The 23,530-nt window shown below is 46.3% G+C and overlaps 1 protein-coding gene and 1 pseudogene across 2 annotated transcripts in view; both read left to right on the top strand.

Moving 5' to 3' along the window:
* Positions 1–6,267: 6,267 nt before the first annotated feature.
* On the top strand, positions 6,268–7,260 carry LOC125401206 (small ribosomal subunit protein uS2 pseudogene; annotated as a pseudogene).
* Positions 7,261–10,794: 3,534 nt separating this feature from the next.
* Cep68 (centrosomal protein 68) overlaps positions 10,795–23,530 on the top strand; it is a 30,777-nt gene continuing 18,041 nt past the window's right edge. Inside the window, exon 1 of one of the 2 annotated variants that reach the window (XM_048435486.3) lies at positions 10,795–10,919. The gene's annotated coding sequence lies outside the window, so the exon portion shown is untranslated. The remainder of the gene's footprint in view (positions 10,920–23,530) is intronic. The other variant, XM_048435487.3, reaches the window with a different exon arrangement.

Raw genomic sequence — 23,530 nt, 5'->3', positions numbered from 1 at the left:
TTTGGTTTTGCCTTTTCGCTTATTTGTTGGTTGGCCATGCACTAGATATGTAGGCTGAGTGTCTTAGAAAGGGTTTCTTTCTACTGCTGTGATGAAACACTATGACTAAAGCGATTTGGGGAGAAAGGGGTTTACTCGGCTTATGCTTCCACATCTAAGGAACTCAGGACAGGAACTCAAGCAGTGCAGGACCCCGGAGGCAGAAACTGATGCAGAGGCCATGGAGGAGTGCTATGTACTGGCTTGCTCAACCTGCTTTCTTAGAGAATCCAGAACCAACAGTCCATGGATGGCCCCACCCACAATGGGCTGGGTCCTTCCCCATCAATCACTAATTAACAAACGCCTTTCAGTCAGGTGTTGGTAGTGCACTCCTTTAATCTCAGCACAGCAGAGGCAGGTGGATCTTTAGGTTTGAGGCCAGCCTGGTCTACAATGCAAGTTCCAGGACAGTCAGGGCTACACAGAGACACTCTGTCTAGTAAGAAGAAAGAAAGAATGGAAGGAAGAAGAAAGAGAGGAAGGAAGAAAAATGTTATACAGCAAGATCTTACAGGAGCATTTTCTCAAGTGAAGTTCCCTCACGTATCCCGAAGAACAGCATGTTCAAGCTGCTTTATTTGCCAGTCCTTCGTACCTAAAAAAGCCTATTTCATGGAATCACGTGCACTTTAAACGCAATTGACCCAGAGCCAAATGTGCACGCACGTAGATGGATGGATGGAGGGAGGGAGGGAGGGAGGGAGGGGAGGGATGGAGGGAGGGAGGGAGGGAGGGAGGGGAGGGATGGAGGGAGGGAGGGGAGGGAGGGAGGGGATGGACGGAGGGAGGGAGGAAGGAAGGGAGGGAGGGAGGGATGAATAGATAGACAGATAGATGGTCTTTCCCAGGCTAGCCATAAATTCTCGGCAGTCTTCATGCCTCAGACATGGAGGGATTATAGGCATCCACCCCACCCTAAGCCTTAGATATCTTCTAATATTACATTTTCATCAATTTCTTCAACACCCATGTTTTTGTTAACTTCCTCAACACCCTACGGACCACTGCCCTAGCTCACTTCTCTGCTGCTGTAATAAACACCATGACCAAAAGCAACTTGTGGAGAAAAGGGTTTGTTTGGGTTAACAGGACACAGTCCATCTCTGAGGGATTCAGAAGGCCCGCTACAGCAGGGGAAAACTGGCTGAGGATACCTGAAGGTAAATAAATTAGCTCACATAAATCTTTGCATCGTGTCCTGTTTATTCCTCCTACGTTCTCCTCAATGCTCTTCCGATGTTCTGATCATCTCCCTCCTCGATGTTCCTTCCAGTCCCACAAGGTTTCCAGTTTATATATCCATACAGACGTAATTAACAATAGCAGTGATACCAAACATGCATTTCTTAGTGCTAACAAGATGGATTAAGACTGATAGAGCAGGCTCCACTTACTATTGTCTCAGAGGGGGTGTGGCTCACGGGCATATCTGAGAAGGGGTAAATAAAGGGCTATGGTTGCTAAGAGAGAGTTTGTGTGTTATCTACATTTGTGTGGTTAGTTAAACTAGAGTTTGTAATTGGTAAATGTAGAGAAGAAGGGAAGAAGGATACAGTGCTGTGTGTTCTCTAAGCACTTGCAGCAGCGGCTGGGAACCTAGCGTTTGTGGTACCGTGGCAACCAGCATAAGCTGTGGAAGGAAAGCAGATGGTGCTTGGTCCCCGGGGCCAGCAGGGTGCTATGGGGGTGCTGTATCTGCTGGCACCCAGGTAAGAAGGAATTTCTTTCTCTGGGGCTGGTTTAGCGAGCTAAGCTTTTTTCCTGGTATTTTTTATGGTTAAAGGCACAGGAGAATTTAGGGCCTCCAGACCTGTTTATCAGAAAGAGCAGACATGCTGTCTCTCCTATTCAGGGCTTCTTTTCTTGCCGGAAGTCCTGTCAGTAGGGAGAATTATGAGAGACTAGTTTTATGTAGATCTGACTATAAGAAGAAAGGTTTCTTTGACTGAGTGAATACCTACACACCAGGGCCCCACAGTGTGGGGAAAGGTCATCCAGCTGCCAGTTCAGAAAGAAGTTATTGCTCGATGATGTACGCCCTGCTGGGAAATTTCAGGATGAATCCCACTATGAAAAGGAGGAAGGCTATGTCTTCACAAGATTTGTACAGAAATGACAGTGTCCATTCAAAAGACAGATGTCCCCAAAGCTTTGCAAATCTCCACCAGAATATGCTTCTGTGGGTGTGCGTATTGATCTCTCAGCCATACTTTTCCTGTCTAATGCTTGTGGCTCACCGCAGGAAGCCAGGACAAGAGAGACCATAGAGGAGTGCTGGTTCCTGGCTTGCTCAGAGAGTCTTATCATACACAACACAGGACCACTTAAGCAGAGGTGGCACTGCCCACGCCCATCTGATAGAGGCAAGTCCTCCATAGGAGTTCCTTCTTCCCAGATGATTCTAGCTGCTGTCAAGTGGACAAAAGTCAAGCAGCAGCACAGGGTTTTTCTTGTTTGTTTGTTTGTTTGTTTGTCGAGACAGGGTTTCTCTGTAGCTTTGGAGCCTGTCCTGGAACTAGCTCTTGTAGACCAGGCTGGCCTCGAACTCACAGAGATCCGCCTGCCTCTGCCTCCCGAGTGCTGGGATTAAAGGCATGCGCCACCACGGCCCAGCTAGCTTCTTAAACACATTTTCAACTTAATCCTCTCTGTAACCTGGGAGATAAAGCTACCTCCTTATTTCCAAACAAGGACGTTCACACCCACAGGCTAGAGTTTCAGCAGCAGGCTCCTGACCACACGTCCATTTAGTGGGGAGGTGGCACTCTGAGTAAGGTCAGTATCTTTTTAATTAATTTATTTATATATGAGACGGGCCTGCCTATGGCATGGACTCATGCGGCAACTTTCAGGAGTCTGTTTTCTTTCTGTCCAGCATTTAGGTTTCCTACAACAGAACTCCGGTCATCAGGCATGACATCACCTTTACCTGCTGAGCCATCTCACTGGCCTAAGATATCAATTAGATTAAAAAAAACCAGCTCCCTTAAGCCACACTGCCTCTTACCTAATAGGATTTTCCTCTACTCTGATTTACACATGGGGCATTTCAAAAGGAACCTTGATTGTCATTTGTCCCATCCATCTGAAAAAAAAATGGCTTTTTGATGTCATCTCCCGGGAGACATTGGAATGTCCCTTTTTCTTCCCACAGCCATAATTTGGCCCTCCCTCCTAGCTCATAGGAAATGGGGGAGTCTGTGTGGACCTTTTTCATTAAAAACTTACATTCATTTCATTCGGTTTGTGTTTGTATGTGTGAGGACAGGCCAGAGGGCAACTTGTGGGAAATGAGTTCTCTCGTTCTTCCGTGTGGTTCCTGCAGATTCTTGTGGTTGGTTTTAACATCAGTGGCCACAAATTAGATTAAGTGAAAGTTGCTAATTGCAAGAAAACAGATGTCTTTAGCCATTAGTCAGAAAAAGGACTGCTAGTAATACCAGAAGATTAATAAATTAGATTTAATTGGTTCTTAGGCTGGGATAGAAGAAAGTTCTTCACACTATCTCAAGGTAAAACTCAGATACAGACTGCCATACTTTACAACCTCCATTATCAGAGTTCATTCATCAGACGGTGTTTGTACCTTGTGCACTGTCTCTCCTGGCACCTCCAGGCAGTGCATACTGGAACCCCATGCCTCCCCTTTGATGGTGCCAGTTTCCCATAACAGAGACAGTGCCTAACCCAGAGGTCACGTATCTCTGTCTCCTAAAGGTTAACTCAGTTCACATCTGTCGTTTATCAAGGATGGCCAGGACACTACTCTCAATTTGCAGAGCGAAGCTCCGGCCTTGTAAATAGAACAGCCAGTTGTAAAATGAAATGACCTAGGCTGATAGAGGCTTCTTAAGGGTTTGAGAAAATAGCTCACTGTGAATGACTGATCCTTGATCTGCTGAGAAAGCTGCTGACAGTCTGTTCTCGTTCTCCTAGACTTACAGCTTTATATTTCTTTATTTCTACATTCTCATTTCTGGAATCTACATTTTTATTTTCTTATTCTTGGACTCTTCAGTCGGGACTTATTCTCACTGATTCAAGAGACCCCAAAACACACCATGGCCCTCCAGCTGAAGCAGGAGCAAGCCCATAAGCATCTTCTTCCATGGCCTGTGTCAGTTCCTGACTCCAGGAGCCTGGCTGGGTTCCTACCCTGACTTCCCTGAATAATGGGCTTCAAGCTGGAAGATGAAATAAACCTTTTTCTCCGCAAGTCAGTTGCTTTGGGTTGTGGTATTTTATCACAATAATAAAAATCCTAAATTAGCCGGGTGGTGGCGGCGCACACCTTTAATCCCAGCACTCAGGAGGCAGAGGCAGACGAATCTCAGTGAGTTCAAGACCAGCCTGGTCTACAAGTTCCAGGACAGGTTCCAAAGCTATAGAGAAAATCTATCTCGAAAAACCAAAACCAAACCAAACCAAAACAAAACAACCCCCCCAAAAAAAAACCAAAAAAAAAAAAACAGAAACAAAAACAAAAACAAACAAACAAAAAACCCAAAAAAGATCCTAAACCAGAGCCAGGTGTTGAACACCTTTAATCTAAGCACTTGAAACACAGAGACAGGTGGATCTCTGTGAGTTCAAGGCCAGCCTGGTCTACAGAGCAAGTTCCAGGACAGGCTCTAAAGCTACACAGAGAAACCTTGTCTTGAAAAAAACAAAACAACAACCAAACCAAACCCAAACCAAACCAAAAACCCTAAATCAGAAATCAAACTCAAGTTGTCAGCCTTGGCAACAAGTGTCCCCTCCCACTTAACCATCTTGCCGTCACACCCGTGAGTATGAACATTTCTGAGTTAGCGTCATATAGCCCAGGTTGATGCCAAACCCACTACACAGGTGAGGCTATCCTTGAACTCCTTAACCCTCTCGCCTTTCTCTCCCAGTGCCGGAACTACAGACAAGCGCTACCACACAAGTCACACAAAACATGAAACAGCTCTTGACAGCTTCCCAGGCTCGGCTCTGCCTGTCAAAGAGTATTCTAGTTTTATTTGTTTATATTTATCATTTTAGCTTTTGGAGACTGGATCATATCATGTAGTTTAGACTGGTCTTGAACTCCAGATCTTCCACAAACTCGAGATGGTTCTAGTTTTAAAATTTATATCTGGAAAGCACAATACACCCAGGATGGCCCGGAACCTACTCCATAGCCCAGGCTGGCCTCAAACTGCAGCAATCCTCTTGTCTCAGATTCTTAGAATGCTGATAGTTTAGGCATGAGTTAGTTACACGTGTCATGCCTAGGTGTGATGGCAATTTTTAAAAATGGATTTCATTATGATTTCGTGTGTGTGTATGCATGTTCATTTGTATGTGGGTATATGTACATGTATGTGTACATGTGTAGGCTAGAGGTCAACCTCAAGCGTCATTCCTCAAGAGTCACCCACTTTGTTTTTTATTGTGACAATGTCCTTTGGCCTGGGGCTTACTGATTGCGGTAAGCTGGCTGGCCAGTGAGCTCCAGGGAGCTGCCTGTCTCTGTCTTCCCACTGCTGGGACTGCAAGTATGCAGTTCCAAGTTTGGTTTTATTTTAACTTTTTTTTAGAATGTGGGTTCTGGGGGTTGTGCTCAGGTCCTCATGTGTGCACAGGAGGCACGTTACGAACTGAGCCCACAGTGGTTAATCTTTATTATAAACCTGACTGGCTTGAGAATCCCAGACCTCTAGGTGGATCTGTGAGGGATTTCCAGAGAGAATTAACCAAGGGGAAAGACTCACCCTGAATGTGGGTCGCACTGTCCCATGGGCTGGGGCTCATGCTGAATACAAGGGGGAAGCAAAAAGTCGCTGGGCACCACCATTCTTCCCTTTCTCCCTTCTGCTGTGAACTGTCCTATTCTGACAAGCTCTTCACACCATGGACAGACACCTCTAAAACCATTAGCCAAAATAAACTCTGCAGACTGAGAGAGAGAGAGAGAGAGAGAGAGAAGAAAAAAAGGAGGGAGGGAAAATAAAAAAGAAAAAAGGAAGAGAGAAAGAGAGAGAGAGAAAGGAGAAAGGGAGGGAAAAAAGGGAGGGAGGGCTGGGAGAGAAGAAGGAAGAAGAGCCATGAAGAAAGGAGTTTTGCAGGTGCCTTTAGCTTTCAGCCCGCTGCAAACATCCCTTGAGGAAAGTAAAACAAACTTGCTACCTGCTTGAGGAGAGGAAAGGGGAAAACTTCTGAAAGGACTTTCCGCGCTGCCCCAGGACGGGTCCATACGTCGTTGTTCTTGGTTCCCGACTTAATTTAAAAGAGAAACTTACACAATGTCCGGAGCCCTTGATGTCCTGCAGATGAAGGAGGAGGATGTCCTCAAATTCCTCGCTGCAGGAACCCACTTAGGTGGCACCAACCTCGACTTTCCGATGGAGCAGTACATCTACAAAAGGAAAAGCGATGGCATCTACGTCATCAATCTGAAGAGGACCCGGGAGAAGCCCAGCTCGGGCTATTGTTGCCATTGACAACCCTGCTGATGTCAGCGTCATCTCCTCCAGGAGCACTGGGCAGCGAGCGGTGCTGAAGTTTGCTGCCGCCGCCACTGGAGCCACTCCCATCGCCGGCCGCTTCACCCCAGGGACCTTCACTAACCAGATCCAGGCAGCCTTCAGGGAGCCACGGCTTCTAGTGGCGACCGATCCCAGGGCTGACCACCAGCCCCTCACAGAGGCGTCTTACGTGAACCTGCCCACCATTGCCCTGTATAACACAGACTCACCTCTGCGCTACGTGGACATTGCCATCCCGTGCAACAACAAGGGAGCTCACTCAGTGGGCCTGAAGTGGTGGATGCTGGCTCGGGAGTACTCCGCATGTGTGGCACTATCTCCCGTGAGCACCCATGGGAGGTTATGCCTGATCTTTACTTCTACAGAGACCCAGAGGAGATTGAGAAGGAAGAACAGGCTGCTGCTGAGAAGGCCGTGACCAAGGAGGAATTTCAGGGTGAATGGACTGCACCAGCTCCTGAGTTCACTGCTGCTCAGCCAGAGGTGGCTGACTGGTCTGAGGGTGTGCAGGTGCCCTCGGTGCCCATCCAGCAGTTTCCTACTGAAGACTGGAGTGCCCAGCCAGCCACTGAGGATTGGTCAGCAGCTCCTACAGCGCAGGCCACCGAGTGGGTTGGAGCCACCACTGAGTGGTCCTGAGCAAAGGAAAAAAGGTGGAAGGAAAATAAAGTTCCTACAGGCTGTCAAAAAAAAAAAAAAAAAAAAACAACTTCTGAAAGGGAGAATTCCACATTTGTAATCAAACACATCACCCAACCTCAAGAAGCTTAATAACATGGTACTGTGAGCGTGGATGTTAAGACCCGCAGTCTGTGGCCTGCACATGAATTCCGGCAGTCTGACGCTGTACGTCTGGAAAAACCAACTCAATTTGTTCCAGACTTAAATTTCTACAGTTACTGTCAAAATGGTTGACTAAGGGCAGCCCAGTGGGTAAAGGTGCTTGCTGCCAAGCCTGATGCCTGAAGAACACTTCCCGGAACCCACAGGATAGGAAGAGGGAGCCAACTCTTATCTCCACGCATGTCATGGCACAACACACACTAAGTAAACAGTAATACAATTTTTTAGAAAACAAGATGGCTGAACAGACATTACAGTACCTGGTCTTGGCTTTTCCAGCTCCACCTTCTTCTGTAACCTTCGGAATCTCCTTCCTGTCTACAGTTCTCTAGTATCTATGACAGACAACTCGACCTCCATTGCTCCAGCCCTAACTTCTAACTTCACTTTTGTCTGTGGTGCAGAAGGCCACAAGACCGTGCCATCTGGGCATCCGTCACTCCGTATCCTAACCCCGCCCCTCATGCAGACAGCTTTCCCTGAGTGCATTTCCTTGTCAGGGAAACAGCAGTGAGGTATATGCAGAGTCAACTCGTCCACACAGGCCCTTAGAGGCTTCGGATACCTGCTAACGCTCCTAACATGGGGTTACTTTGCAAAGGTCAAATCTGTTGGAGCGAGCATTAATTGCAACGGTATCCATATTGTTGGCCAATCTGGACCTGACAGCGCTCAGAATGCAAACCACGAATACACAGGGAACAGCCCAGCGTTCAGATCTGCCCTGGAACTGTAAGGAGACGGGGAGGTGGGCACGGGCTGGGGACAGAACAGAGACAACAGCTGAGCCGCCATCAGGAACGCTCTAGAGCTTATTCTGGAGCTGGCAGATGGCTTTACAGGTGGGTGGAGGAGAAAGTACTGGGAATACAGATGTCTCTCTTTCTGTTCCTTCCCTTCTTTTTTCATCTTTCATCTATTTATGTACTATCTGGGTGGTTTTCCCAGTGCTTGCAGAATGCCTCTGTTGGAGAGTAATGTCCACTGCATGAATCTTGGCAGACTGCAGGGCCTCAACTCTTCCTGTGGAAGCTTGCAGGGTCAGGTACTGCGTGTCTGTCTCCACGTAGCGCAGGCTTGAGCACACGCTGATCTGAGATGCAGAGTCAAGAAGGATGTCATTTACTCTGCCAGCATCAAATGTCAGCAGTGGCAGCACACAGTGTCCAGCGCATGCTGCCAACAGCATGACCAGCCAGACTGTCCCTATAATAATAAAAAAAAAAACCTGCAAATTTTACAAGGTGAGCCCAGCTTTAAGGAAATAAGTGATTCTTCTAAAATTACAAGGATCAATGAAATAATATCTTCTTTATAAATAATTCTTAATTCTCTGACATTTCATTCATGAAGTTGCTGGAGTATATGGCTTAACACACAAGTCCGAGTTGAATGATAAAAATGTAACTGACCAGTTTGGTAGACAAAGCGAGTTCCAGGCCCGCCAGGACTACACAGTGAGACCCTGTCTCAACAACCAAACAACAAAAACAAACATGCAGTTGAAATAAAGATAGTGACTGTGAGATTAAGCTTTGGAAGACAGGACCAAGACGGCTCGGCTCAGAAAGTGAAGGCCATTGCTCCAGTCCTGATGACGTGAGTTCCATCCCTGGGACCCACAGGGTAAAAGGGGAACTGACTCCCACACGCTGACCCAACATCGGCACACACACTGTGGTGTGTGTGGCCCCCTCCCCACACATATGAGTAAGCAGATGTAAATAAAAACTAGAATAAAACTTTAAAGACTTGAAAGATAATGCAAAATATTACTTGCTCCCATGTTCAGAAAGGATCCATAAATACATAAGAGCTAAGACGAATATAGCACAGGAATAAACGTTTCACAAGAAACTGCAACTTCCTGTTTTGGAGGATGTTCAAAGTTTCATCCATTGGCTCACTTTACTGTTTTGGTTGTGATCATGTGTAAATCCTGATCATCATTAATACTGCCCACATTTATGTCTGAAGGGCTCAGAAAACAGCTTACTTATGTTAAGACAACCAATAAAAGTGTAATAGGTTCTTCTTATGACAAGGTTTAAAAACAAGAGAGTCTTGTGATATAGCTCAGTTGGCTGAATACTTGCTGAGCACATATGAGGCCCTGGACTCACTGTCCACCTGCACATCGACCAGGCATGGTGGCACGTGGCTCCAGTCCCAGCACTGGAGACGTGGTGGCGGTGGCGGGAGGACCTCAGGAATTCAAGGTCATCCTTGGCTACAAAGTGATTCCAGATTAGTCCAGGCTATATGAGACCTTATCTCTAATAATAATAATGAGTAAAGCATACTCATTACAAAGATGAGAAGGGCCACGGGCAAAGGAGGGAGCAGAACACATCAGGTTGAGGTTATCCTGGTGTTCAGTTGCATTTACAACATGTACTGCTAAACTATTTCTTAGGTCCTTTATTTTTTTCGCTTAAACAAGTAACTGGATACATGCTGGTAAAGGCTAACTACCCATCTGACATATCTGTGGTCTGAATTCTTTACTTTTTTTCCTTCTGGGCTGAGAAGTGAACTCAATGGCTTGCATATGGTAATACACTTTGACTTAAAAAAAAAAAAAACATCCAGTACTTAGGAGACAGAGACGAAGGATCAGGAATTCAAAATCAGCCTGAGCTACAATAATACTCTCACAAAAAACAAAGTAAAAAAAAAACAACCCAAAAGCTGGGCATAATGGGGCTTGCCCGTATTTCCAGTACAGGGGAGGCCGAGGCAGAAGAATCATCGTGAGTTGGGGGCCAGCCTGACTGTCAAATTTCCCTAAGGTGGAACCAAGTCTCTGAGCTGTCGTGGCAGGTTCAGCCCGGCTCCTCTAACCGCACAGGTCCGCGTGCCCTTGCCCACAGCTGGGCTCCGACATCCGCGGACCACTTGGGGAACCGTCAGGTCACCGTGATAGCTGACTGGGGGAAAGTTCTTCTCCAGGGCTGAGGGTCTCCGACCGACCGGGGGCACCGTGCAGCGGGACGCACGACCCACAACATTCTCCGCCCGAATCCCACGCGCCGCACAGGCCACGCCCCCGCAGTTTCCACGCGAACGTAGATGGGAGCACGAGGCCTGGGACCGCCCTCCTTGCCTCCGCGCGCACGACTGAACCACCGGCGCCCTCCGCCCACAGTCGACCCGGGGAGAGCTCGCGCGCCCAGCCATCGGCGTGGGCATCGGGACCGCCAACCACCCAGCTGGCACGAGCGCCGGGGCGGCGGCGAAAGAAGCTCCGGCCTCCCATAGGCCAGGACCGTTCAAGGAGCGGGCTCTCGTAGCAGAAGCGGGCTTCGGATTGGTGACGCCTCCTCGCCGAGGGTTCCGATTGGCGGCTGCCTCGGGCGTCCTCCGCGGAGGGGCGGTGCGGACGGAGGGCGCGGCGGGCGCTCGGTCCTCCTTCCCGCTAGAGTGCGGGAGCCCGCGGGAGGTAGGCAGTCGCAGGCTGGGACCCCGGCCCAACTCCCCGGGCCGCTCGGGACGTGCGTCGGTTCCGTTCGAAGTGAGGTAACTAGGCCGTAGCCGGCGCGAGTGTCGCGACGCCGAGCCTCGAGACCGGGGCAGTTCGCGCGTGTCTGGGACTCGGCGTGGGGCCCTGTGCGAGGCGGGCGGCCTGGAGGGCACAAAGGCTGGCCGGGGTAGGGACGCCTCGTGCCTTCGCTTCCATTTTGCGAAGGAGAGCGGCGGAGCAAGCTGCGGAGGGCTGGTGCGGCCTGCAGAGCGCGCGGGGCCGCACATCTGGCAGCCGCGCAGCTGTTGCGCGCGTCGACCTTGGTCGCGGGGAATCGGCCGGTCACGGGCGCTGGCAGTCGGGCGGCCACTGCTTCCCTGGCACAGTGAACGCAGCCGAGGAGGAAAGCAAGGCGTCTCGTTTTTTTTTTGTTGTTGTTGTTGTTGCTGTTGTTTTTGTTTTTTTTTGTTTTTTGGTGTTTTTTTTTAAATTTATCTCGAAGATCTGTCACCTGTAAACCAGTCTCTGTAGCTCGGGGGCACATGCTCCAAACCTAATAGAAGCCCTCTAATAGACCAGGTTCAATTTAGTGTGTTGTTTATAATGAAAACGAGCGGAAAGTGGCCAGTTTCAGAGCGCTGGGAATTGATGGGGTCGGAGACACGAAAGGAGATAGTGTAGTACACCTCCCAACAGGTTGGGATACTTTTGGTTTGAGCTTGGTTAAAATAAATATAAGATACTTCTTATCTTATTCTCTCCAGCGGTCTGGGTTCAATTCTCGATCACTTAGGAATAGTGCAGCGTCAGCTTCATGTCAGGAGAGCTTTTAAAAAGTTTTCCCCTACCCCCATAACTTAAACCTTCTCTGAGTAGCCTTTATAGGCCTCCGTTTTGACACTTGGCGCTGTATTGTGGTTACCCCAGCCCACTAGCAGGATGCAAGGTCTGTAAGGGAAGGCCGCCAAAAGAAAACAAGAACAGCAAGTGAAGCCAAAAGTTGAGAAAACAGGAACTTTTAAAAAGCCTTTAAGTTGTTGGATTATTTTTACAGGTTAGGGAAACAACCGAGCTCTCTGAATAGAATCAGATTTCAATCCCTTTCACGTTACTGATTCTGGATAAGTTAACTTTTCTGTGCCCCAGTTTCCTCATCTATAAAGAGGAATTCAGGCCCCATCACGACCTAAAAGAAAAAGAAAGAAAAGGTGGATAGGTAGAATAATAGTATCAATTCCATGGGTTATAAAGTACTGATAAAATACCTTATATAAAAAGAATATTTGAAGAGACCTATCAGAGCACTCGGGAGGCAGGTGAATCCCTGAGTTTTAAGGCCAGTCTGGTCTACATAGTGAGTACAGGATAGCCAAAGCTTCATAACATAGAGACCCTGTCTCAAGATAATCCCCCCCCCAAAAAAAAGTGTTACCCTGCGGAAAGTATAGATTTATGCTTCTAAAGTCTTAACATCCATTCAAGATCAATTAAGTGGGAAACTTTAATAATACCTCTAAGCTTTACAGAGGTATTATTTATTTCTGAGGCAGAGTCTTCCTAAGTAACCCAGGCTGGCCCGATTTGGCATCCTCCTAGTGCTGGGGTTATAAGCTTAGACCATCATTGCCTGGTTTGGTGAATCATATAACCCAGGCTTGTCTGGAACTAGAGTTGATCCTTCTGCCTCAGCGTCCCAGAGTGTTGGCATTATAGGCCTGGTGCCCAGCTTCGGACACTCACGCTTAGTCCCTTTCTTGGTCGTCATGTAATAGCAAACGGATGAGCTAGATCACTCGTCTGCCTTCTGGTTAAGGTTGATTATAGGACTGAATGTATAGAGAGCCTAATAGGACCGAAAAAAGTCTTGAGGATGAGAGTCACAAAAAAATTTAGAAACAACATATGAAATTGAGTTGTGGATAGCTTATTGCCTTATATTAGTCTCTTCTCATGGAGAAACTGTTGTATTATCATCAAAGTTTCTCACAGGCAGCATGAAAAGTGGAAGAACCCTTTTGTTTGCTAGGCAGACAGATGTGGAACATCAGCCCTGGGGAGTACTGCCTCACTGTGGTTTTCTGTGTCACAGGGAACACTGAAACATGTGTTTCCTTCCAGCTGTAGTTCCCTTTGACATGCCTGTTTCTCTTTAAATTACCTTTTCCTTCCTTACTGGTAGCTCAAAAAAAAAAAAAATTCAAGTATGTAATTTTGCTTTTACTGTTCCAAAATTTATTTTGAATCCTCCTAAGGACTCTTACTCTTTCTGGGGGTGCTCTTTCAACTTTGACATTCTGTAGTTAGCCATTAAAAATCTGCCACAAAGGTGAGCTTTTTCAGGTGTCTGTTGCACAGGACACACATGTCTGTGTGCTGCCCTGTGTTAGGATATAGTCGGAGGTCATAAAACCATTGTAGGCGATCCTTTCTAGGAAGCTGAAATAGTCCTGCTGACTCCTGGGGTGCTTGAGAAACAGAACTGTGTTTAGCAGTTAATCTGAAGATCCTGCTATGTGGGTTCTTGATTCCAGCCTCTGAGGGCTTAAGACCAACAGACTCTGAGGTGAGGTGGACACCTGGTCCTATTTCACACTTTTTGTTTTGGTTTTTCTTTTTACAGCTGAGTCTGACCTCAAACTCAGAGTGGTCCTCCTACCCCAGCCTTCAGATGCCGGAATTAGAAACATGAGCCACCGTGGCTGTTGGTCACACTTGGGCAGGAGATAGGTTTTATTTTACAGTGCTGGGATTGAACAGTGCTTCTTTCCATAAAATATTTTCCTTTTGTGTTTAACTTTTAGAATTATTGGTAACTGGATATTTATTTATTCTTGTTATTGTTGGGGCTCAAACCCAGTCCCCTTGTGCATTTTAAGCATGTGTTCTACCACTGAGCTATAGTAAAAGTTCATTTTACTGTGTGTCTGTATGATTGTATCTGCCACAGTGCATGTGTGGAGGGAGAAGATAGCTTTTGAGAGTCAGCTCTCCTTCTGTGAGTTCCTGGGATTCAGGCCTGCATGGCAGGTGCTATTACCCATTGAGCCATCTTGCTCTTGTTGGTTTGTTTTTGTGAGGCAGGGTTCCATTTTGTAGCCCTGGCTAGCCTGGTACTATGTAGCCCAGGCTAACCTTGAGTTTCAGCCACTTCTCTGGTCTTAGCTTATTGAATTCTGGGAAAATGTGTGTGGCCCCATACCTGGCTTATGTTCTTTGTTTGTCTATTTTTTGAGACAGGTTCTATATGTAGCCCTGGCTGACCTGGAAATCATTGTGTAGACCAGACTGGTCTGGCTTCGAACTCACAGAGATCTGTCTGCCTCTGCTTCCCTAGTTCTGGGATTAAAGACTTGTTCTGCCATACTCAGCTAGGTTCTTTGTCTTATTCCTAAAAATTATTTGAGAAGTCTAAGGTACTGGCCAAATTGGCCAAGCCAGCCTTCAAGTCTATCCTCCTGCATCAGCCTCCTGAGTACCGTGATTATATATAGGGCCTGGAGAGATGTCTAGGTAGTTAGGAGTGCTTTTAGAAGACAGGTTTGGTTCCCGGGACCCATGTCAAATGGCTCACAACCCTTTTAACTCAGGGGATCTTCTAGCTTTTATAATAAAGGCACACAGATTTGAACACATAGAGACACGTAAAAGAAATAAAATTCAAATATGTATTTATTTGTGTTTCTGCTCTGTGTGTGTGCATGCCTTAGTGTTCGTGTGGAGGTCAGAGGACACTCTGGGATGTTGCTTCTCACCTTCCCCTTCGCTTTAAGACAGTCTCTCTGATTGGCTGCTCTGATGCATACCTCCTCCAAGCTTACTTGCCCATAAGCTCCCAGGGCCTCTCCTGTCTGTTCTTTCCATTGTCACAGAAGTGCTAGAATGACACGCACCACCATGTCCTGCTTCTGTGTGCGTTCCAGGGTCTAGTCTCTGGTGGCCAGGCTTGTTTACAGCTATTTACTTGCTGAACTATATCTCTGGCCTTCTAAAATATATTTTTTGATTAAGACTTTTTTCTTAATGTGTGTGTCTGCTTGTCTGTCTGAATATTATATGAGTGCAGGTGCCCACCAAGGTCAGACAAGGGCGTTGGATTCTCTGGAACTGGAATTGCAGGTCACTATGAGATGCCCAAAGTGGGTGCTGGAAACCAAACCCAGGTTCTCTTGCAAGAGCAGCAAATTCTCTTAACAGCTGAGCCACTTCTCCAACTCCTGTAACAAGATTCCATTTAGAAGATTTTATGCCTTCGTGTTTGTAAATTTGCTGAGTATATGCTAAGTGCCCATGGAGGCCAGGAGAGAGCATTGGATCTCCTGGAACTGGTTCTGGTTCACAACTGGATGGTTGTGAGCCACCATGTAGGTGCTGAGAACTGAACCCAGTTCTCAGAAAAGGAGAAATGAGGTAATATTATAATCTCAATTTTTTTTTTCTTAAGGGGATTGGGGCTAAAGAGATGGCTCAAAGATTCTGGGCACTGCATCGTAGTCTCAGCACCCAGCACCGCCAGAGCTCACAACCAAGGGCAGCAAGTGCTCTTAACGTCCTCATCAGCGTTCCAGTAACAGGATTTCTAATAAAGCAATTGAGACAGAAAGATCGAAAGGAAAACACATAGCCGTGGAGAGTAACACAAAAAGGGAGTAGAGTCTAGCACAGTTTTTTAGGTGGAACTTTCTATTTAACACTGAGCTTTCTAGGAGAAAAGCAAAGAGGGATTTTTTGTTTGCTTGTTTGTTTTGTTTTTGAGACAGGGTCTCACGATGTAGCTATGACTGTCCTTGAACTTACAGAGATCCCTCTGCCTCTGCCTCCCAAGTGCTAGGGTTAAATGCATGTGCCACTATCACACCCGACACAAAAAGGAATGTAAAAGACAAAAACAATTTTGCCAAAACTTAGAAAGTGAAAAGAGAGGTATTATACAGACTAAGTTTATATATGTGTCTAGGAATGTACATATATACTTCTACATATATGTATGTAATAATAACTAATGAGAAAAAGAGGCCATTAATTTGAAAGAGAGCAAGGAAGGGTATGTGTGGAGGTTTGGGGAAAAACAGAGAAATGATGTAATATTATAATCTCTAAAAAAACAAAAGAAATTTAAAAAGGAATTGGGGCTAAAGAGATGGCTCAGAGGTTAAGAGTCCTGACAGTACTTCTAGAGGACCCAGATTTTGAGCACCCATGGGGCTCACAACCATCTGTAACTCTAGTTCCAGGGTATCTGCTGCTATCTTCTGACTTGCATCGGTACCACATACACAGGCATGCATTTAAGCAAAACACCCATATACTTAAAATGAAAACAAATTAAAAAGGGGGTGGTAGCTGCCGCTCAGGAGAAGCAGCGATTCTGTTGACAATCTCTTGTGTAGTCTGCAAACAGGATGCTTGATACTGTGAGTGCCATTTTTGTTTGTTTGAGGTTTTTTGTTTTTTAGGGGTTTTGTTTTTTTGTTTGTTTGTTTGGTTTTTTTTTTTTTTTTTTTTTTTTTTTTTTTTTTTGGCTTTTTGAGACAGGGTTTCTCTGTAGCTTTGGAACCTGTCCTGGAACTCACTCTGTAGACCAGACTGGCCTCGAACTCACAGAGATCTTCTGGTTCTTGTCCCCTGAGTGTTGAAGTTAAAGGTGTGTGCCACCACTGTCTGGCCCATTTTTGTTTTTTTAAGATTTATTTTATTTTGTGTGCGTTGGTATTTTGCCTGCACGCATGTCTGTGTGAGGATGTCAGATCCCTTGGAACTGGAGTTACAGTCATGAACTGCTGGTAATTGAACCTCGGTCCTCTGGAAGAGCAGTCAGTACTCTTTTAACTGCTGAGCCACCTCTCCAGCCCATGAGTCTTAATAGTGTCACTTGAGAATTTTTTTTCTGCTTCAAAGTCATTTCTTAGGTTTATTAGAGAGCCCATGCTTTAATCCTAGTAGGCAGAAGCAGGTAGATCTCTAGTTCAAGGCTAACCTGATCTACATAGTAAGTTCCAGGCCATCTTAGCCTATATGAGACCCTGTCGTGAAAACCAGGGTGGGGGGGGGGCAGCGGTAATGGCACTGAGTTAATATGAAAATAAAAATCCCTATCCCTTTAATAACTGTTTTTTTTTTGTTTTTTTGTTTTTTGTTTTTTTTTTTTAAAAGATAAACTAGCCAGGCAGTGGTGGTGTACGCCTTTAATCCCAGCACTTGGGAGGCAGAGGTAGGCGGATCTCTGTGAGTTCGAGACTAGCCTGGTCTATAAGAGCTAGTTCCATCCAGGGCAAGCTCCAAAACTACAGAGAAACCCTGTCTCGAAAAACCAAAATAAAAGAAAAAAAAAGAAAAAGAAATAAAGAAAAACTAAGAGGTCAAGTGAAGAGACATGTAATGCCCTGCTTATGGTTAGGCCTGGCCCACGATTGCTCCTACAGTGAGATTGCTGGAGCAGAAGTTGTCCTGTTGGAGCCCTGGTCACTTGGGTCAGGATCCTTCTGGGAGTGCTCAGTCAGTTTATACATGCCCCAGATATTGTCTAGTAGGCCAAGATGAAGATAAAGGCCTCAGTAGGTTTTTAACAGCCGCAGCCCCATGACACTGGCAGCTTGTCACCCATCCACATCAGTCTCCAGCTCTGGGGTCTCCTCTCCTGGCAGGAGTAGGGCATGTAAACTATTCCAAGCTCCAGTCCTGCAAACGTGTGCTTCTATGGTAATGGCATGTCATAGTCACCTTCCTCTGCTGTCTCACCCTGCAGCTTTCCGTGTGTTGCCCAGGCCCTTTCCTGGGTCCTCCGTTGCAGCATGAAGAGTCTCTGGAAGTATGCACGAGGCCCTGTGCCACCACTGCCCGCCCCTGTGTCGGGGCAGCACCCACACACCACCACCCTCCCACAGGAGAGCACAAGCTTGAAGCTTTTTAAATTTTTTAATATTTTGAAAATTTTATATAGGAACTGGAAAGATGACTTAGCACTGGCTGCTCTCCTAAAGGACCCAGGTTCATTTCCTAACACCCACATGGCATCTCACAACTGTCTGCAGCTCCAGCCCCAAGGGCTCCAACCCTCTTCTGGCTTCTGTAGGTCCTACTTACATGTGATGCACAGACATACATTGAAGCAAAATACTCATAAAACAAAAGTAAAACTTCTAAAATAAATTTGAAAAAGGAAAATTTCATATGCATATACAATATCTGTTGCTCCTAGCCATTCCGTACTCTAGCTCCCCCCAGGAATCGCCATTTATTTTGTGTGGGGGTCAGAGTTGGCACACGTGCCTATGGTGGTAAGAGGACAGTTTGCGAGAGCATTTCTCTCCTTCCTCCATGTGGGTCATGGGGATTGAACTCCAGACATCAGACTTGGTGACAGGCCTTTACCAGTTGAATCAGCTTGCCTAGCCCCCTTTGCTGGCCTTTAACTTAGTGCTGTGATTACAGAAGCCTGGTGGAGCAGGAGCAGGTCCTATAAACTACAGCCCCGTAGCCTGTGGGACCCGCTTCAGCTAACAGTAGGGGCAGTTTTTCTGCTTTGCTCCAGGGGCAGAACTTGAACCTGTTGATGAGGTGGTCAGCCCTCAGCTTTGTTGTCAGGTAGTCCAGAACTCGGCCAAGCTCATTACAGATTGGCTGTTTCATGTCTCCAAAGCCACTGCAGACTTCTCATAGGACGCTGACTTTGCTGTGAGACTTCAGTAATTCTAATCTGCCAGCCAATAGGCAAGTAAGTGTCTGAGAAAGTGAGGACAAACACTGACGTAGCCTGACCCCTGGCCTCCCGACACAGTGATCTGTAGAGACCCACAGGTTCCTCTAGGGCCCTGGGAACTCTTCCATTCTGTCCTCTTGCAGAGAAACGGAAATCCCAGGAGGAAGAAGGGGGTAGATACACTGATGCCACAGGAGACACCATAATAATGTTTTGATTTTATCTTCAGAGCCCCAGGTCACCTACCCCAAGGGTATTATAGCCAAGCTAGAGGCTTGGGAGTTTTAGGACCTGCAGCCAGGGAGGGACCCGGTGAAACAGCAGCTGCTTTTAACCACTGGTCACCTACCTGCCTTTCCATTTTTTTAAATCTATGGCCACAATTTTCCTGGTATCCACCCTGCATGCAGCCAGCCAGCCTCAGGGCCATCTCAAGCCTATCCTCTCTTGTCATCCCAAATTTACCCTCTTTCATGCTGCCTTCCTGCCTAGCTTGGCCTCTGCTTTGACTCTCTCAGAAACCTTGAAGCAATGTGCCCTGCTGCCCGGTTTTCCTCTCTTGCTCATTAAAGTTCCCTCTTTCTAAATAACTCTATCTCATGTCAAGTCAAAATAAAATTAGCCAGGGCATTATGGGAGGTGATATCTCATTATGATACCCAGATTTGTAATGACTTCTGTTGTTATTAATCTTTTCAAGTGTTTAGTAGGTATTGTGGATTTCTTTGCAGAGGTATCCATTTAAATATTTGATAACTCTCAGAGAACTTTATTTTTTATCATTGAATTATGAGCACCCCATACATTTTCTGTGCCCTGTGTCAGACAGATAATTGGCAAATGCTCCCCCTTACATGTATCTTTTCTTTTGTACACAAAGTTTTAAATTCAGTTAAACTACAATATATCTTGGTTTTCTTGTATTACTTGAGTGCTATGGTGTTTACAAAAGGGAACATGATCAATGATTTGGATAAACTTCTTAGAGCAAGAGGTTGTGAATGCTGTGCATAGATGCAGGTGCTCTGCACACACAGGGCGCAGATATGATCTGCACTGGTATTTGTGATATTTCTCTCTGTACCTGTGAGTCCTGTGAGGTTTCACTGAGGCCCCAGACTGAAAGGGGCATCTGTGCCAGCACAGGTGACTGTCAGGGGCCATGGGTGCAGTGGTAGCACTTGTCAGAACGGGACTGCTGACACTTTGAATAAATGTAATTGTTTCCAAGGGAATTGTGGTTTGAAGAACCATTGCAGGAATTTTTTTCTTTTTCTTTTCTTCTTCTTCTTCTTTTTTTTTTTTTTTTTTTGTTCAGAGAATTGCTCTTGGTGAATTATTCATCTATTTGAATAAGTTAGACAGAAGTGAAACAGTGCCCTGTCTCCCACTTGCCAGTCCTCTCCTATTTACTCTAAACAGGGATGAGCGGGGAGAAGCCAAACAGCTGGAACAAGCTTGCTTGAGGGTGATACAGCAGATACAGGAAAGATCAGGTGTCCCCTAGTGTTAGCATATACATGGTGCTAAACATAGTTTTACTGTGGGACAAGAGAAAGCCACTGGGTCACTCCTAATGATATCTGGTGGATCCTATAACCGGTTCCAGAGACTAATTGAGGGGTTTAATGGTGAATTTTAATGGGCCCTGGAAGATGTTAAAGCATGGGTGGCCCCTCGGTTGGCAGTTCTATGTTGTACAGGACTTTCTCAGAAAAGGGGGCAGAGTTCACTATTTTCTATGCTGGCAGTGGCGTCTGGAGAGCAGGGCTACTCAAGCCTTTGGAACCCGAAGTATTCCATAATGGGCTCCAGCTGCCAGCTCCCATGAAGCTAGCTGCAAGAGTTGGTGTTTGCTCTGCTATGTTTGGTCTTTGTTTGATCGTATTCCTTGCTGTCCCCCAATTCTTTCCTTTGGGAATGGGAATGTATATTTTATATCATTGTATACTGGAAGTATAGAACGTCAGTTTTAGTTGTACAGGAGCTCACAGGTGATTTGTTGAGTTTCAGAAGATAATCAAGTTACACACATATGCACACACAAATGTTTTGCCTGCATGTATGTCTGTATACCACATGCATGCATGATGCCTGTGGAGGCCAGAAAAGATAATCAGATCCCTGGGACTGGAGTTAAAGATGGTTGTGAGCCATCATGTAGATGCTGGGAATCGAACCTGAGTCCTCTTTAAGAGACGTGGCGCACACCTTTAATCCCAGCACCCAGGAGGCAGAGGCAGGCGAATCCCTGTGAGTTCAAGGCCAGCCTGGTCTACAGAACAAGTTCCAGGACAGGCTCCAAAGCTACAGAGAAACCCTGTCTCGAAAACAAAAAAAACAGATAAAAGAGGGCAATCAGTGCTCTTCACCACAGAGCCATCCCTCTGGCCCTAGCAGGTGCACAGTTAAAAAGTGTTGGAATTGTTAGAGTGGGTGTTTTGTGTTGGACTGAATGTATTTTGCATAATGAGATGGCTGTGAACCTATTTGCAGTTAAGTGTGTTTGTGAATTAGGATGGCTACTGTTGTCAACCTGACAGGATATGGAATCATGTAGAAAACAGTCTTCTGGGTGTGCCTATATGGATTATTAGATAAGGCTAATTGAGGTGGGGTGCTCCCTTAACTATGGCTAGGTCCCAGATGGATGAGCAGGGAAGGAATTGGAATGCTGTTGCTCCTCCTTTCTGCTCCCTGCTGCAGGTGCAGTCTAACAACAGCCCAGGTTTCTCCTGCACAGCCTGCCCCACTGTGAGACTGAACTCTTGACCTCTGAGCCAAAAAAAAAAAAAAAAAAAAAAAAAACGACCTCCTGGGCTGCTTTTGTCAAACATTTTGTCCCAGCAACAAGACAAGTGCCTAGTGCAGGAGAGAGCATGGTTTCAGGCAGACTCATAAATGAGGTTGTAAAGGATCTGAGTCTGCAAACTTGGACAGTAATCACCTATAAACTGCTGTTTCGGTGAAAATATTGAACATCAGACCTTTTAAAAAAGAAAAACTTAAGGACTAGAGAGATGGCTCAGTGGTTAAGAGCACTGGCTGTTCTTCCAGAGGTACTGAGTTCGGTTCCCAGCAACCACATGGTGGCTCACAGCCATCTGTAATGAGATCTGACGCCCTCTTCTGGCCTGCAGGCATACATGCAGGTGGAACCCTGTATACATAATAAATAAATCTTAAAAAAAAGAAAAACTTAAACATTAATTTTCTGCAGCCAGATCACTCTCACATCCTAACCCTAGAATCTTGTGACCTGTGGAGTCAGGTTCAGAGCTGTGTGACTCCAGACCCAAGCTCTTGATGAAACAAACAAGGATCAAGTGAGAAAACAAATCAGAAGGCACCCAGAGCAGCTGAGGGTGGAGAATGGGGAGCAGAGTGCTCAAGTTCAGATGAGGATTTTCATGGAGCCACATCCTCCCCTTGTGGCTCTTTGAAAAATTGTACATATTATTATTTTTGTGCACGTGCGTGTGTATCTGTGTGTGTGGGCACCAGTATGGGCCCACAGAAGTCAGAAGACATCAGCTCTCCTGGAGTTGGAGTTGCAGGTAGTTGTGAGCTGCGTGACATGGGTACTGGGAATAGAACTTGGGTCCTCTTGAAGATGAGACAGCACTGCTGACGTGGGTGTGGGCGCTCACATGCCATGGTGGTGCGCGGAGGCCAGAGGACAGTTTACAGTTGCTCCTTTCTTCCCACCATGTGGTTCAGGCTTGAACTCTGCTCTGAATGTCAGACTTTACCTGCTGTCTTAGTTACTGTTCCATTGCTATGAAGAGACACTATGACCACGGCAGCTTATAAAAGAACGCATTTAATTGATGACTTATTTGCTGTTCCAGAAGGTGCATTTGTGACTATCATGGTGGGAATCATGTAGCAGGCAGGCAAACATGGCACTGGAGCGGTAGATGAGAGCTTACATCTGAACCAGAAATTGGAGGCAGGGAGAGAGTGTGACTAGACTTGGCATGGACTTTTGAAAGTTCAAAACCCACCTCCAGTGACATTTTTCCTCCTTAACAAGGCCACATCTCCTAATCCTTCCCAAAACGGTCACAGCAACTAGGAGGCAAGCATTCAGATCCATCTGTGAGGGCATTCTCAGTCAGAACCCACGCCTGGATAACAGAGGGCCTCTGACCACTTAGTTAACCTCCTTTAGGGTTCCGCCTCCTGCAGTCTCCTCAGCAGCCTTTGAGAGCTCTCATAGCTCTCCGTGCTGCCCTCCCTGGAGCAAGTTTGAAACCTTTTATGAATAATGACTTCCAAGGAAGACAGGAATTTTAAAAACGTGTCATTGAAACAAAGTAGGGCCATTGAGATGGCTCATCCGGTAAAGAAAGACATTTGTTGCCAAGCCTGGTAGCCTGAGTTTGATCTCTGGAAGCCCACATGGCAGAAGGAGAGAACAGACTCGACTAATTGTCCTCTGACCTCCATGCATGGCATGGCATGGCATATGCATCTGTACACATCCATATGTGATGCATCCATACATGCAGAAATACTTTTTTTTGATAGGGTCAGCTGTAGTTACCAAAACTGATGCGGGGGCTGGAGCGATGATTCAGCAGTTAGTGCTGTCTCATCTTCAAGAGGACCCAAGTTCTATTCCCAGTACCCATGTCAAGCAGCTCACAATTACCTGCAACTCCAACTCCAGGAGAGCTGATGTCTTCTGACTTCTGTGGGCCCATACTGGTGCCCACACACACAGATACACACGCACGTGCACAAAAATAATAATATGTACAATTTTTCAAAGAGCCACAAGGGGAGGATGTGGCTCCATGAAAATCCTCATCTGAACTTGAGCACTCTGCTCCCCATTCTCCACCCTCAGCTGCTCTGGGTGCCTTCTGATTTGTTTTCTCACTTGATCCTTGTTTGTTTCATCAAGAGCTTGGGTCTGGAGTCACACAGCTCTGAACCTGACTCCACAGCGTGCACAAGATTCTA

Source organism: Myodes glareolus, chromosome 8, assembly GCF_982192425.1.
Source record: "Myodes glareolus chromosome 8, mMyoGla1.1, whole genome shotgun sequence".
Taxonomy (NCBI): Eukaryota; Metazoa; Chordata; class Mammalia; order Rodentia; family Cricetidae; genus Myodes; species Myodes glareolus.
Note: the sequence above shows the minus strand (reverse complement) of the source record. Positions and strands in the feature narration are given on the sequence as shown.